Source organism: Sceloporus undulatus, chromosome 4 (assembly GCF_019175285.1).
Source record: "Sceloporus undulatus isolate JIND9_A2432 ecotype Alabama chromosome 4, SceUnd_v1.1, whole genome shotgun sequence".
NCBI lineage: Eukaryota > Metazoa > Chordata > Lepidosauria > Squamata > Phrynosomatidae > Sceloporus > Sceloporus undulatus.
The window spans coordinates 242,491,973-242,506,517 of record NC_056525.1 but is presented as its reverse complement, the minus strand read 5'-3'; the positions used below and the strand labels follow the sequence as shown (position 1 = coordinate 242,506,517).

Sequence of the window (14,545 nt, the reverse complement as noted above, 5' to 3'; positions counted from 1 at the left end):
ACAATGGGATCCTTGTCAGGAACCTCTGTCACTGATGAGCAATAGCAACATACAAACAAGACATGGTATATGCTTGACAAAATGAAAGACTTATGCAATATGGTTACTTTCAGCTTGTTCTTCAGCCAGGCTTGGGTCCTGCCTGTGAAAGAACCAGGAGTTCTAGCAGCTGTTGCACTGTGTGATGCTGCTGAGTTCAGTCACCATGGCAACAGCATCAGCAGCATCAGCGATATTCTCCTCCTCCCTCCTCTTCCTCCTCTTCCTCCTCCTCCTCCTCCTCCTCCTTAACATCATCAGTACCAGGAACAGCAGCAGTAGCAGCCTTGGTAGAAGCCAGAGCCTGGTAGCATTGGCTGCAATCAAAGGAGCTGGCTTTGTAGACCAGCTCAGCTGCTAGGACAGTGATGAGGTGCAGCAACCACGGCATTGTCATTTTCTGGAAGACACACAGATAGAAAAGAACTGAGAGAGAAAGAGAGAGAGTTGAAGACGGTACACTGCAGATGAACCAAAGAAGACCCAGGTAAAATCCCCAGCCTCTGACTGTTTGCCAACTCTCTGTCCTTGATTGGTTCACACATGTTTTTTTCTGTCTTTCTGACCTACTGACTAATCATTTTGAAGAGACTGAAATGATTTTTTTTTGTTAGCAACGTCTTTTTATTTATTTATTTTTTGTGTGGTTCAGAAAAAGGATTTTCCTCCCCTCCCTCTACCCTCATCTGACTTTCATCAGATCATACATCAAATATATTCAAAGAGAAAATGGTTAGAAATGTGTGCTGGTGTTGTGGGGGGAGGGAATAGACAGATGCAATGTTTTGAGGCAATGCAAAGAAATATTTTTGCAGAGTGCTTTGGAATAAAAAGTGGGCAGTAGCTTGGAAAGAGAGGGCTGGCACAGAAGCAGATAATCTTTTTTTCTAAAAAATAAATAAAAATAAAATCCAATCTACTTCATGCACAATCAATCAATTAAATTGCTCTGACATATCGGATTAAATATCGGGGGGGGGGGATTGCTGACATTTTTAAGAGTGTGGTGTGCGTGCATGAGAGAGAAAAGGAGAGGAAAGAGAAACAGATTAGAGGTAAAGTGATGGTATCTCTCCAAAAAGCTTGCATTACAGAGTGAAAATAAAACTAAGAAAAAGTCTGTCCTATAATTAGGGATGGTGAGCTCATGGCATAGTGGCCTATTTGCACCATGAGCTTACATAGAGTGATATTAAACATATCCAGGTGTGTTAGGACAGGTTGCATATTATCTGTCTAACCTAGTGCTATCTAATGAAATTGGCAACACTTATCCAAGGTGTAAGGAAGATGTCTTAACCACCTCTCTTACCAGAGACCTTTCAATCAAAGATGGAAAATAACTTGTGATATTTTTGCCTGCAGAGTACATGCTTGTCCCAGAGACATTGACACATCCAGTCTGATTTGATGTGTGGTAGGTAGATCTTCAATTTAGTGTTTGGGTTGTACAGTGATCAGGTTTTAGGCAAACCTTCTGGCTCTTTCTTCAATGCCTATAATTCTGAAGCTGCAATCCTTTGCCATAGTACCATGAAATAAGTCCCATTGACTTACTTACTCCTTAAGGGGGGTCAGTCCCATTGGAGAAGTGAGTGAGCATGGAGATGGTTGTACTGTAAACCTATTGTGTCAAAATATAGATCCATAGGGAAGTTTTCATCCATTGCAAAATGGAAGTACTTGCCTTTTAACCAAACTTTAGATAGTCACATTATTTGAGATACTATCTAACTGTTTATATGAAGTTGTGTCTGATCTGTAATTGCACTATGTGCTTTATGGCTCATCTTGAACTGGTTTATGTCACCGCTGTTATGATTCTCTAGCCACAGATATAGGACTTCACTCCAAAACACACGGTAGAAATAAATAGTTTGAGACTGCTGTAACTGCCCTGGCTCAGTGCTAGGGAAACACAGAAATTGTAGTTTATTGTGTGGCACCAGCGCTCTCTGACAGAGAAGGCTAAATGTCTCACATTTCCCAGAATTCCCAAGCACTGAGCCAGAGCAGTTAAAGCGGTCTCAAAGCGGTTTATTTCTGCAGTGTGTTTTGGACCGTAATCTCCTTTAATTCCTGACTTTAAGTAACACGACAACAGTGGCAATCATTCAGATGATAATTCCAGGTAACTTTTCAGATCACTGATATCTTGTTAGTCTTTTAGCCTTTTGTGAATTATGTTGTATTCATATGCCATTTGCAGACAGGAAGACAAAGCTGAAAATAAATATCAGTGAACGCTATGGTTACTTGCTTTTCTGGGATACTTTTGGTAAGGACTGGCAAAAGTTACAAATTTCTTCATGCGCCCAACAGAAAGAAACTGAGATTTGAGAATCCAGGCAGAGGGCTTAGTTCTTAGATGTCTGTTTTTAATTCCTGGTTTATTCAACCATGTTTGTGAGTCTCGATTATGATTGTCACCTCTGTTTTCCTGAAAGGTGCAACATGATTTTTTTTTTATACTGAGAATATCTATTGAATATCTATTGAATCTGACCACTCCACATAAATGAGAATTTTGTTGGCTTGTTTATCATAAATTTAGCAGAAACAGCATGAAATTTTTAAAAATGCAGAAGAAAGAAGAACTGACAGTTTTGCCTATCTCTAGCTGAATGATTACAGTTTACTCATGACCACAGTAGATTGTAACCAAAGATTTTTATGTTCTATGTAAATTGTAGGTTTTATGCCTTTTTAAAATGGTCAACATAGCCATCCTTCCATTTAAAAAAAAAAAGGGGGGGTCCAGTTTTCTGAGCTGCAAATGCAGACCATAATGCAGATATTTTGATTTGTCATTAGGATTCACTAAAAGCAAAACCTAAGGCAAAACTAGACTGGGGGAATCAATAGGCATGTGAAGAAGGATTAAAAACAATATCAGCCAAATGTCTCAATGAAGTCTTGCAAATCTCTTGAATTTCATGGAAACCAACATTTGAAGTGAAGCATGATGGGCTTACTCAGGACAAGTATCTCATAACTGAAGAAAGAACTGGACTGGAGTTGGGTGTATTTGTTTGTGTATTTGATAATGAAATGCTGTAGAGTACAATATTACATGTGTCTACCCATGAAGTAAAGGTGTATCTGCACTACACATCTGTAACAGTTGGATACCATTTTAACTTCCATGTCCCCATACTATAAAATCATGGGATTTTTAGTTTGGTGAAGTATGTAGGATTCACCAAAGGAGAACTGTAGTGCACTACTGCTATGTAGCAGAGAGTACTAAATATCTCATGAAATTCAAAGCAGAGAGTTCAGTGTTTCGGCACTGTGTAGTGCAGGTACACTCTTAGTTTTACTAAATTCAGTTTTGCTTGATTCCAGAGGTGGCACAGCTGGATGGAATGGTCACCTCAGGAAGCAGAGCACAAAGGAGTGGTAAATCTGCCACACCACATCTCACCACACTCTGAGAGATTCCCTGCTTCTGCCATTGCACCTAATTTGTAGAGTGGTTTTCCTAACTCAGAGTGTAATGGAGAGGAAGGAAGCATACATATGGGAATCTTTCTCAAAGTTGGGAGCTAGTTAGCCCAAGACCAATTCTCTTGGGAGCAAAGGCTATAGCTGCTGTCACCATGCCTTCTTCCTTGCTGGAATGGTTTTCTGGGTGTCTCCTTGCTTCCCCTTATCCTCCTTTTTTTGCATGGCACCACCTTTTCTGCTGTGGTGCTACTCCTCCAGGTCCACAGCAATTACTCAAGTAAGGAATTAATGTGTGGAGTGGAGTGAGTATCCAGAGATGTTGCCTGGGATGAAGGTTGAACATTGGATTTGCCTGGGCTGAAGAATGGAAGGGAGAAGGACAAACGATGAGGCTCAAACACAAGGATCCTGGGATTTGGTGGAGGAGGAGGAAGAACTGAGTGGGAGAACAGTTCCTCCTTCTCCCCCCCCCCCCCCAGACATTCTCACCATCCTATCCTCCTTTCTTTCCTTTTTAGCCTCCTCTTTCTCCTGCTGTTGCATGGGGAGAGAAAATCACTCCCTTAACCATTTCCTCCTATGCATGAGGTGAGTGGGCAAGAGGTGTAGGGGAGAGCCTGCATATGATGCATCAAATTTTGAGGTGGCCATAAGAAGTCATAATTCAGTGACAGACTTGTGCATAAGAAAGTCTTAGGCTCTAGGTTTGGTATGCTTGCGTAATGCTGGGAAAGACCCTTTCTGAAATGTAGATGAGCTACTCCAGATCATCTCAACAATACCAAACTGGATGGACCAATAGTATGACTTTATAGAGCAGCTTCCTACGTTTACAAGTGAGGGCAGAGGAATACAACCTGAAACCCTTTCTCTCTCTCTCTCTCTCTCACACACACACACACACACATATCTGAGGGAGAGGCTTTGCCTGCCATCACCATTGAAAAATGTATGTTTTCACTGCAGAATTCCATATGGACCACTCTTGGACTTTCAAGTACAATTTATCTTCTCCTTTAAGCAGAACTTGATATCTCTTCACCAATGCAGATAGCATGTACTGAGAAAAGACTTGCTCTTTTAATGATATCATTAGTATACATTCCCCTGCAGGCCATTTTTCTTTGCTGATGTGTGAATGTTGTGGTGGTCATTTTTCTCTTATCAAAGGAACTAATTAGGTCTCTATTCTGTTCCTCCCAAGATTAGTGTATGCCAATGAGTGAGAGAACCAAATCTCTTTCTTTCAGATGGAAGGGAGAGGAGGGCTTCTCTGTTACAGGTCATAGACTTGGCCATGTTGATGGATGAAATCAGTAGAGTCCCGCACACCACTGAGAAATTATCATGCAGTCATGGTGATAGCCACTCTAGATCTTACATTAATGGTCGGATTCAGATTGTGAGAAGTCTCCATATCTCAAAATATGTTGTATTTAATTATTGTGCCTCATCACAAACTGTGCATCTTTCCTCTGTGTATTTACCACAGCCCACATTTAAATGCCATTTATGCTGGCATCCATTATATGATATCTGTGCAGGGGTTTACAATCTGTTAATTGTGTGTTGAATGACACATAAAGCTTCAGTCTATCTCCTCCAGTTTATGATCTCTTATTTTTAAAGCATGAATAATCTCTAGCCATTCTTTTTTGTGTATCTAGGGGTGGGCAAAGATGTCAGCTTCACCTTCTCCCACTTTCAATTTGATAAAAAGTCAAAAATAAAAATAAGTCTGTTCTATCCAGTTTATGAGCAAATTTGCAAATTCTGACAGGTTTTGGGTCATAAAAACCCAAAATGAACTGAGACAAATCTCTACTTCAAATCTGCAGTGGTCATATTTTGCAGATAAAACAATATGGAGAGGATCTTATTGAATCTGTCTTCCATGTATATCCTAATGACATTTTCAGAGCAAAAAAGAGGTGGCAATCCTACTTTAGCAGAATAGTCACAATGTTTTACTCCCCAACTTTCAACAGCTATCTTTCCAAACGTTCCTCCTCCCAGATGTTAAAATCTATTGTTTTTTTCTTCTCCCCATGGTTGATTTCTTTTAAATCTAATTTCCCCTACCTGGGGAGCTCCTTGCTTCGTCCTTCGCGTTGTTAGCTTTGTTTTGAACCTGGGATCTGCAAACCCTCTCTCAGACTGTCATTGAGAGGAGGCTTCTCGCACCCGCCATAGCACCGGAAGTCCTGCATTCACCTCCTTTTAGATGTGTTCTGAGTCTCATATAAGATCCTGGCATTCAGCACTATAGGTGCATTTTCCACAAAATATGATCCAGATGAATAATTCTCAATGAAAAAAAGAGAGTGTGACTTAAAGCTTGCTAAGATGTGCCCATATATGTTTTATATGTTGGGACGTCGTGCATTAGAAAATGATCTTCTCTTTGTCCCATTTAGATGAGTTGAAACTGTGCAAGATGGTACATGAAGTTTATATCATTAGCTTTTGGGTTCAAAGAAAATATCCTACTACTTTCTGTGCAGCAAAAACAGTTGTGAGATTCTTGTAAATTTGGACTGGTACTTTGGATGTTTCGGAAAGCCTGTCTTTAAAAATACCCTGAATTCCCTAATTCCTTAATTCAGAGGAAAATCCAAGCTGTAAATGAATTCTTGATTTCCCTTTGTCATCTTTTATTATCCCTGTCCAACAGTCCACCAGAACATCATCCTAGCCCCTTCCTTCAGTGACTGTATGGTGCAGAGACAATGTCATCTCTATGGAAGGAGAGGAGAGATACATAGTTTTTTGTGGGGTTTTCAGGCTATGTGGCCATGTTCTAGAAGAGTTTCTTCCCGACGTTTCACCAGCATCTGTGGTTGGCATCTTCAGAGAATGATACATGTTTTTGTTTGCTTTGTTCTATCTTTTCTTCTTTCTTTGTGCCCTCATGCACAGGACAAAACAAACAAAAAAAGTCCAAAAAGCCAATTGTAGGTTTCCCAAAGACTACAGTGTTTTCCAGTGTTGCCTTACATATCCAAGAGATGAAGAGAAGACAATAATACTTGCACCACATTTTCTCTGGACATCTTTATTCAGCTAATAAGTGAAAGAGAAGAGGGAAAGGGCTCCATTGTGGCTGCTTCCAGGCTTTTAGTAATCTTAATGGTATTGTTTTATTGTTATTGTTTACTGCTATGATTTACTAGTTATGGTGGGTTGCTGGGGTTCTGGGACATTGTATTTTATTGTATTTTAATGTTTTTAATGTTGTTAGCTGCCTTGATCTCATTGGAGAAGCGGGATATAAAGAAATTTATTATTATTATTATTATTATTATTATTATTATTATTATTATTATTTAAGCTGCAATGGAGGGGAGGTTAAATGTGATTGAACTGTTTTTAATGCAGTTGGTGTTATACTATGATGACTGCTTTAATTGTTCTTTCATATTATAAATTGCTGAAAGAGAACCTACATCAGGGCACTGTACTGTAAATCTTCCCATGGGGTTGTGTTATGCAACCTTTGTGTTAAATTATAACATTGCATAACTGAATGCATAGCCAGCTGTACAACAAGAAGTAGATCCATAAACACAAAGGCTCTTTATGTGCCACTTCACTTCCTTGACCTTGATCCTGAATGTAAACATTTTTGATCAGTCAAAAATATCAAATCCCTTCCAGAGAGTTTACACAAATGTAAAAGCCCAACAACATTCTGGCCATTGTGTTTTTAGTTGCATTTTGTTTTTAATGTGTTGTCAGCTGCCTAGGAGAAGGGCAGAATATTGACTGGTTGGATAAGTGAGTGGTTAAATAAATAAATAAATAAATACAATGTACTTTCACAATTGAGAACTGGTAGGTAGAAGTTTGGGGGCTTGATATAAGCAAGGTCTTTTCCTCACTCTCCCTAGGCACCAGGGTTAATGAAAAAAGTCATTACTGACTGTAATCATAATGATGAGGCCCAGCTAGAGCGGAAGTATGAACCAAGCGTTGAATGTGAATCAACACATTGAAAAAACAATGGATTCAATGGTTTTAGTCTATTCAAGAATTATAGTAAAATTTAAACCAGATTCTTTGGAGGTTTTTAAACAGAGGCTAGATGGTCATCTGTCAGGGGTCCTTTGATTGTGTCTTCCTGCACAGCAGGGGACTGGATTGGATGGTTCTTGTGGTTTCTTCTAATTCTATCATTCTGTGATTGTTCTACCTGGAGATGGTTGCGGTAGATCTGCGTAATGGAATTTGCTCCTTTGGTATGATCCTGCAGGGCACTTCTGAGTTAATCTGAAAATAGCTTTGGAGGGGGAAAAACACTGTGCCCTGGTTGCCTGGATATATGTGATTGGCCATGCAAGGAAACAGAAAGCTGGACTAGATACTGTAGTTGGATACAACTAGAGGGCCATTCACACTACAGAATTATGGTGCTATTATTCCACTTGAATTGCCATAGTTCCAGGCTATGGAAGCCTAGGAACTTCAGATTAGGAAAAGGCATTTAGAATTCTTAGCCAGAGCATCCTACTGCTGCACCAAACTGCAAGCCCCAAGATGCCATGAGATGGATCCATGACAGTTAAAGTGGAATAATAGCACTGTAATTCTATAGTGTGGATGGGCCTCAGAATGTTCTCATGTTCTGTTCATGCCTACGTGCATTTCTATGGTGAGAGAGATCCATTCTTATAGGCGGGGATGTGAAAACCTTGCATTCTTGATTTTGCTGAATTACTCTGAATCCCACTTGCTTTTGTTTTTCTATCAGGTCATTTTGTATTGGGTTGTGGGACCTTGGGTATGATCCTGTTCACCAACTGCGTAGTGCAAAAGTATACCAGCCTAGCTAGAATTATGCTAGTTCGCACTGTTGCATTGATATTTGGCAAGTACTTCCAGTTCTGTAGTTGCAGATCAGTTTCAGCATTAGGAGACACCCTTGTGCAATGTCCTAAGTAGCACAATCACTTGCACACTGGCTAAACCAGCACATTACTTATACAACCCTAATTAAAATGCTATTCTTGTGCAATATCTTAAAAAGCACAGCCACTTGTTTATGCCAACACAAGGCACCAACAAATTCTCTCACATTTCCCCCCAAAATGTATTTTATGAGTTTTCATAACCATTTGCTCATCTCTGACATAGTCTAACATTGGCCCTGGACAAATGGGCCCTGTATCACGTCCTGGTGACATGCTAGGGTTGCTTCGGGGTGCCATTTCTAGATACCTCACAACCCTAGGATGTCACCAGGACGTCACAGCTGTGCAGGGCCATATACACGGTGTGCACAGATGTGATGTCACTGCCGCGCGCCTTCCAGATGGGCATGCATGGCAGTGACGTCCTCATGCCACTGCAGGCAATTTGCGGCAGCGCGAAAAGGACCCGCTTTTTAGTGGTCCTTTTGCTTCTGTGTAGCCGCGCCGCACAATTTGGATGCTGTGGTGCGGTTACACAGAAAGAAGAGGTGGCCAGTGGCCGCCTCTTTCTAGCAGTTTGTACCCCACCATTCTCACCCTTCCATGCCCAATGAAGTCCACATGAAGGGCACTAGTATCCTTCCCATTCAGTACTTTAACTTCAATGAATCATGAATGGGAATATGAAAGAGCTTCAGATGCAGGAGTCACACAAATGAACACTGGAGGCAGATGAGCAAGAATTGAATGCTCTTTGTGGAGCACAGGGGCAAGCCGCTTTGATTGCCTAGTTACAGAAAAGCGGGATAAAAATAAAAGTTTTATTATTATTTTATTATAAGCAGAGAGACATGGAGAATAATACAAAATAACTCCCTGGCCTTGCATTAAACATACTGGGGATAACTCCATGGCTTGGAATTTTGCAAAATTAGCCATGATTAAACTAAAAGCCAAAGGATTTCATTTTGTAATGCATACCATCAAATGCCGTCCATTTGGAAGAGACAGTGAATCTGCAGTGAATCTTCTCTCCAATTGCTTATTCAGCTGCCTTTAAACTGTCCCAATTTTTCTCCCCCACTGCTTTTCCCATTCATCCTTGATTTACTTCACATGTGGTACAAACTATGTTCAAAATGTAAAAGCAGTTTGCACTCAATTAACTTAGCAGGGAGAGAGTGGAATCCTGCTGTTCCCTGTGGACCCAGGCAAAAGTAAACCTGCAGCCTCTCCTATCTTGTGTGTTCTTTGGATTAATAATTTCTGACATCCTGACCTTGCCTTGATGTTGCCTGGCCACATGTATCTCAGTTTTTATCTGTGAAATGTTGCCAAGTATGGTCAGGATATTTCAAGTTTGTTTCCATAAGTTTCAAGCCATAATTCTATGCATGTTACATGTTGAGTAAGCACCACTGAACTAAATGAGTACTTCTGTGTAAATATATCCAAAAGATAGCTATCCTACTCATAGCCGACCTAAAGGATTAGGACCACCTTATCAGTGAGGTCCGTTATTCTATTATCATTCATTCACTCATTTTGCAGTGGTACAAGTGAGGGAAGTTTAAGCTTTAGCTCCCATCATCTCAAGTCATTATGGCCATTCATAACTTGCCACCATTAGTAAAGACTTAGAAATCATAGGTCCAAAACACACTGCAGGGATAATCCAGTTTGAGACCACTTTAACTGCCCTGGTTTAATGCTAGGGAATTCTGGGCATCATAGTTTTGTGAGACACTTAGTCTTCCCTGTCAAAGAACTCTGATGCCACAACAAACAACATTTCCCAGAGTTCCCTAGCACTGAGCCATAGCAGTTAAAATAGTCTCAAACTGGGTTATTTCTGCAGTGTGTTTTGGCCATTGTGTATTATTCACAAAGACAATTTGTGAAGTAGGTTAGGCTGAGAAATGGTATCCACCCCATGGCTACTTAGTGACTTTCATGGACTGCTGAGGGTTTAAATACAAGCTTGGGCAATTCAAAGTGACAGATACTCCCCTGTAAAAAGCATCCACTTACTGTGTGTATCTTTAATCAGAACAATCTGTATTCTTCTGAAAGCAGGAGCCATCCAGATCCCCTGAGGCTTTCTGAGAGTCATGAGAGTAACCACTATCCCTTATTCTTTGCCCTCAGCACCTGGAGCTCACAGATGTTCTCACTGTTGATAGTGCGCTGTGTAGGACATGCTGTAGCTATGCTGGAAAAAAAAGGCAACCTTAGTTTAAAGATATCCTTTCTCTGGGTCCCACCTAGCTTTTGTTTTTGTTGCATTATTGTGAATTTGCAAAAAAATTATATTTAATCATGAATTTAAGGATGGTGAGACTCCAATTTCCAACCAAGGTTACATAGGCTTCTCTAAATCCACACTTCCAAGAGCGTTGTGAGGTGGATGTAGTTTATGCTCTCAAATTCACATATTGATAAATGGCTGAATCCATGTCTGGGGAAAATGTGCACATTTGAACAGTGAGCATTAAAACGTGTATACTTGCAAAATACACACACGGAGACGGGACATAGACTTTGCTTAAGCAGACTTTAGTCAATGGAGATAACATACTCAGTTACTTTGGACAGTTTAAAAACATGTGACATTTGAACACAAAACAAAAAAGAAAAAATAATTCTATCCCTTTTAAAGGAGAAGGCGGGGGAGGAAAATGGACAGGTTAAGATGGAGATGGCCAGCAACAACAACAAGAGCATGATCTACAACAGATGTGAGCAGAGCTCAGCATGGCAATGCTAGTTTAGAGAACTGCTTGTAGCCCGTGGCTTTGGCTAGCAATAGGACAATAGTTTTATCGATATTAGTTTTACGTTGTATGAGAAGGACACCCAGTGAGAACCTGGGAGTCCAAATATGACTGCCAATAAAGACCTGATATAAACAACATTGGCTAATAAAGCTTCCATAATTACAGGCATTAGTAGGGGTGCAATTTTTCAGTGGTAGGTTTCTTCTCCAAGGTAGCAACAAGTAATTTCTGTAATTTTCTTTCCACCTTCACAGTTTCCAAAGGCTATTCTGAATTTGGGACTTATTCTGCACAAAATTTGCCTATGTTTGTTTTGTGCAGAAAACAGAATTTTCTTCACAGGAAAAAGCATTTTCTGTATGGAATCTAATATTTCAATGCAGAATTGTTAATCCTTGTGCATAAAATGCTGGGGTTGGTTTTTTTTTTTTTTTTGCACAGAAAATGCTGTTTTCTATGAAAATGAAATGTGCAAAATTTATGCAGAATGAATCCCCAATTATAGTATTTCCTGGAGAGAAAACAACATTGTCTGCATAGGAATTAATAGTTCTGCACGGAAGTATTATTTTTCAGGCAGAAAATGCTGTTTCCTTTGCATAAAATGTTGTTTTCTGCCCAAAACAATACATAATTTTTGCACAGAATAAGTCCCTAACTGTGAAGATTTCCATCAGTGTAGGATTCTTCTTATCAGGGTTTCTCAGTACTCAAAAACAAAACAAAACAAAAAAAAAAACATGTTTCTGACCATATTTCAGTTTTTTCCCTTTGCTGGGCAGGTACATTTAATTACTGGATGATGAGGTTCAGCAGTCGGATATGAGATTGCCTCATATATGACTTGCAAGCATCCAAAGGCATCTATTTTTTCCTCAGCTAGAGAGAGAATGGTGGAATAGATGTCCTGATTCATGGTGTTTTCTTCAAAATCTGCATCTGATGCACAACTTCAATTTTTCACTCCTCCAAATCTGCTTGAGATGAAATCTGGTGGTCAGGTAGGCCTTTGCAAGATCTCTTTTGGCAAAATCTTGATCATCTTCTCCAATTCTTTTGGCCAGTCCTCAGATATTCCATACAAAGTTTGTTTCCAGTTTCAGTGTGGGTGAAATATAGCAATGAATTCCCCTTAGTGAACATTATCTGGCATCATTTATTTGTAAAATTTCAGAGAACAATATAAAGGCTATGTGCTCCTTCTGCAGTTCAATTCCTGCTGTTTTATTATTATTATTATTTTAAAAAACCCATGGTTAATAGCTGCACAAGGCTCCCCTCTCCTCAGGCATCAAGGCTATTTTCTCCTTCCTTCCTGCATGATGGCCAGAGGGGATATTGCCTCATTCTCACTGAAAAACCAGTCCCAGGGATATCTAGCAAGAGCTGGGGAATGGAAATGCATACTTCAGCAAAGTGACTGCAAAGGCCCTTAGACGTGTGGTGGATTACTTTTCCATTTTGAAGGCTGAAGATTTAAGGACGCTTTCCTCCCAGTGAAATATATTCAAAGGAAGGAGAAATACTGCCACATAATTTCATCCCTGGTCATAATAAATAAACTGCAGCACTTTAATCCACTTCTCGCACATGGCAGAAATAGCTGTGCCATATAATAAAGAGAGTGTATATGGGTGTGAGATGAGGAATGGAGCTAAGTGAGCATTTAATCAACACATGTTAATGAGGAAAGGCCATTGGTGGCCTGGCATTTATACTGTGACTCCTAAATATTATTCTGAATAATAGTTTGCATCCAAGAAATATAATCTTTGGATTATTTTTATTATTATGAGATTTGAAATCCTTTATTTCAGATCCTTTATTCTGAGTGTATGTGAGAGGGGGAGAGTTTGAGAAAGTGACTGAGAGGGGGAGAAGAAGAGAAAGGAAAATGGAAAAAGTTATTATAGAAAATTTAAGTTTATGCAATCAGTAAAATATACCAAGCAATACGTGGTGAATGTTGATATGAGCCTGAATACTATTACTTAATCCTAACTAGCATGGATTCATTGAGTCAACTGTTGACAAGCGGGTCAATACATGGAAAAATATGTTCATCTATCTGACAAAATTATTCCAAGTTGTAAGGAGACTCTTGGGATCAGGCTCAGAGAAACCAACAGTGGTTTGTCAGCCATGTCAAGGGGAAATTAGCTCATATTCACTCAAAGCATGATGCTACAGTCATTAGAGAGGAAGTGCCCAGTGCTCCATCTGGTCAGGTTTCATAGAATCCTAGAGTTGGAAGAGACCACAAGGGGCATCCAGTCTAACCCCCTTGCATGAAAGCATCTATTTTGGTCTGATAATGAGAACAAGATGGTTCAATTGGTCCATGCCACCACATGTAAGCTAAACTCTTGCCCATCTTGACTAATAAAATCTAGCAGAGGTGGACTGATCACATACATCCACATGATGGTAAATGCCACATTATGTTAGAGGGATGTGCCTGGTACCTTGATGGAAGAAATCGCATGTCCTGTCCTAAAAGTACCACTGTGGATCCATAGCTAAGTGGCAACTACTGTCACACCGGTAGCATTCCCTTTTTGTGCAGGGGGTGTCTGATACCTGGGCAACTGCAGATGTTATTGGGAAAAACAATCCATTTCAGTCTGGTTTCAGGACAGGGCACAGCACAAAATCAATCTTACTTGCTCTGACTGGCAGTCTGGGTGAAAGACACGGGGAATGGTACCTTGTTGATCCTTCTGGCAATATCAGTAGCTTTTGTCTGATAGGAGTGGGAGCACTATTTTACAGTTGTTCTGCTCCCATCTATGGGACCATCTCCAGTGAGTAACATTAGATAACAAGATGAACCCTGTTCAGACCCATGGCCATTAAGATGTGGGGTGCCAGAGGGTGCCATCTTGCTACCCAAATTGTTCAACATCTCTGTGAATCTGCTGGGGAAGCCAGAAGGGATTTTGGAGTGGAGTGACATAAGTATGCTTGCTGGTGACATCTAAGGGTCCCTCTGGGACAAATTTACTACAGACTAATAAGACTAGACTTGCTGTGGTTACCCAGAGGACCTTCTCATCAGCTGCTCCTAAACTTTGGAATGAGATCCGTCACATAACATCTCTTGAGGCCTTTAAAAAAACCATCAAGACGGATCTCTTCCAGCGGGCATTCTCAGACTAATACATGGGCCCTCGCCACTGTCCCACAACTGTGCCTCCTTGACTCTCTCTTAAATCACCTCATTGTAATAGGGTTTAATTTTTATTGAGATTTTAATAACTGATTTTTATGCTGTTTTATTTTAATTGTGGGTTAGGGATTGTGTTATTATTTTACTATGTTTTATTGTTGATTGTAACCCTCCCCGATCCTCCAGGGAGAGGTGGGCTA

At 40.1% G+C, this 14,545-nt stretch overlaps 1 protein-coding gene across 1 annotated transcript in view; it reads left to right on the top strand.

The window, feature by feature from the left end:
- Positions 1-313: 313 nt before the first annotated feature.
- FAM135B (family with sequence similarity 135 member B) overlaps positions 314-14,545 on the top strand; it is a 177,239-nt gene continuing 163,007 nt past the window's right edge. The window contains exon 1 of the mRNA XM_042465810.1: positions 314-526. The gene's annotated coding sequence lies outside the window, so the exon portion shown is untranslated. The remainder of the gene's footprint in view (positions 527-14,545) is intronic.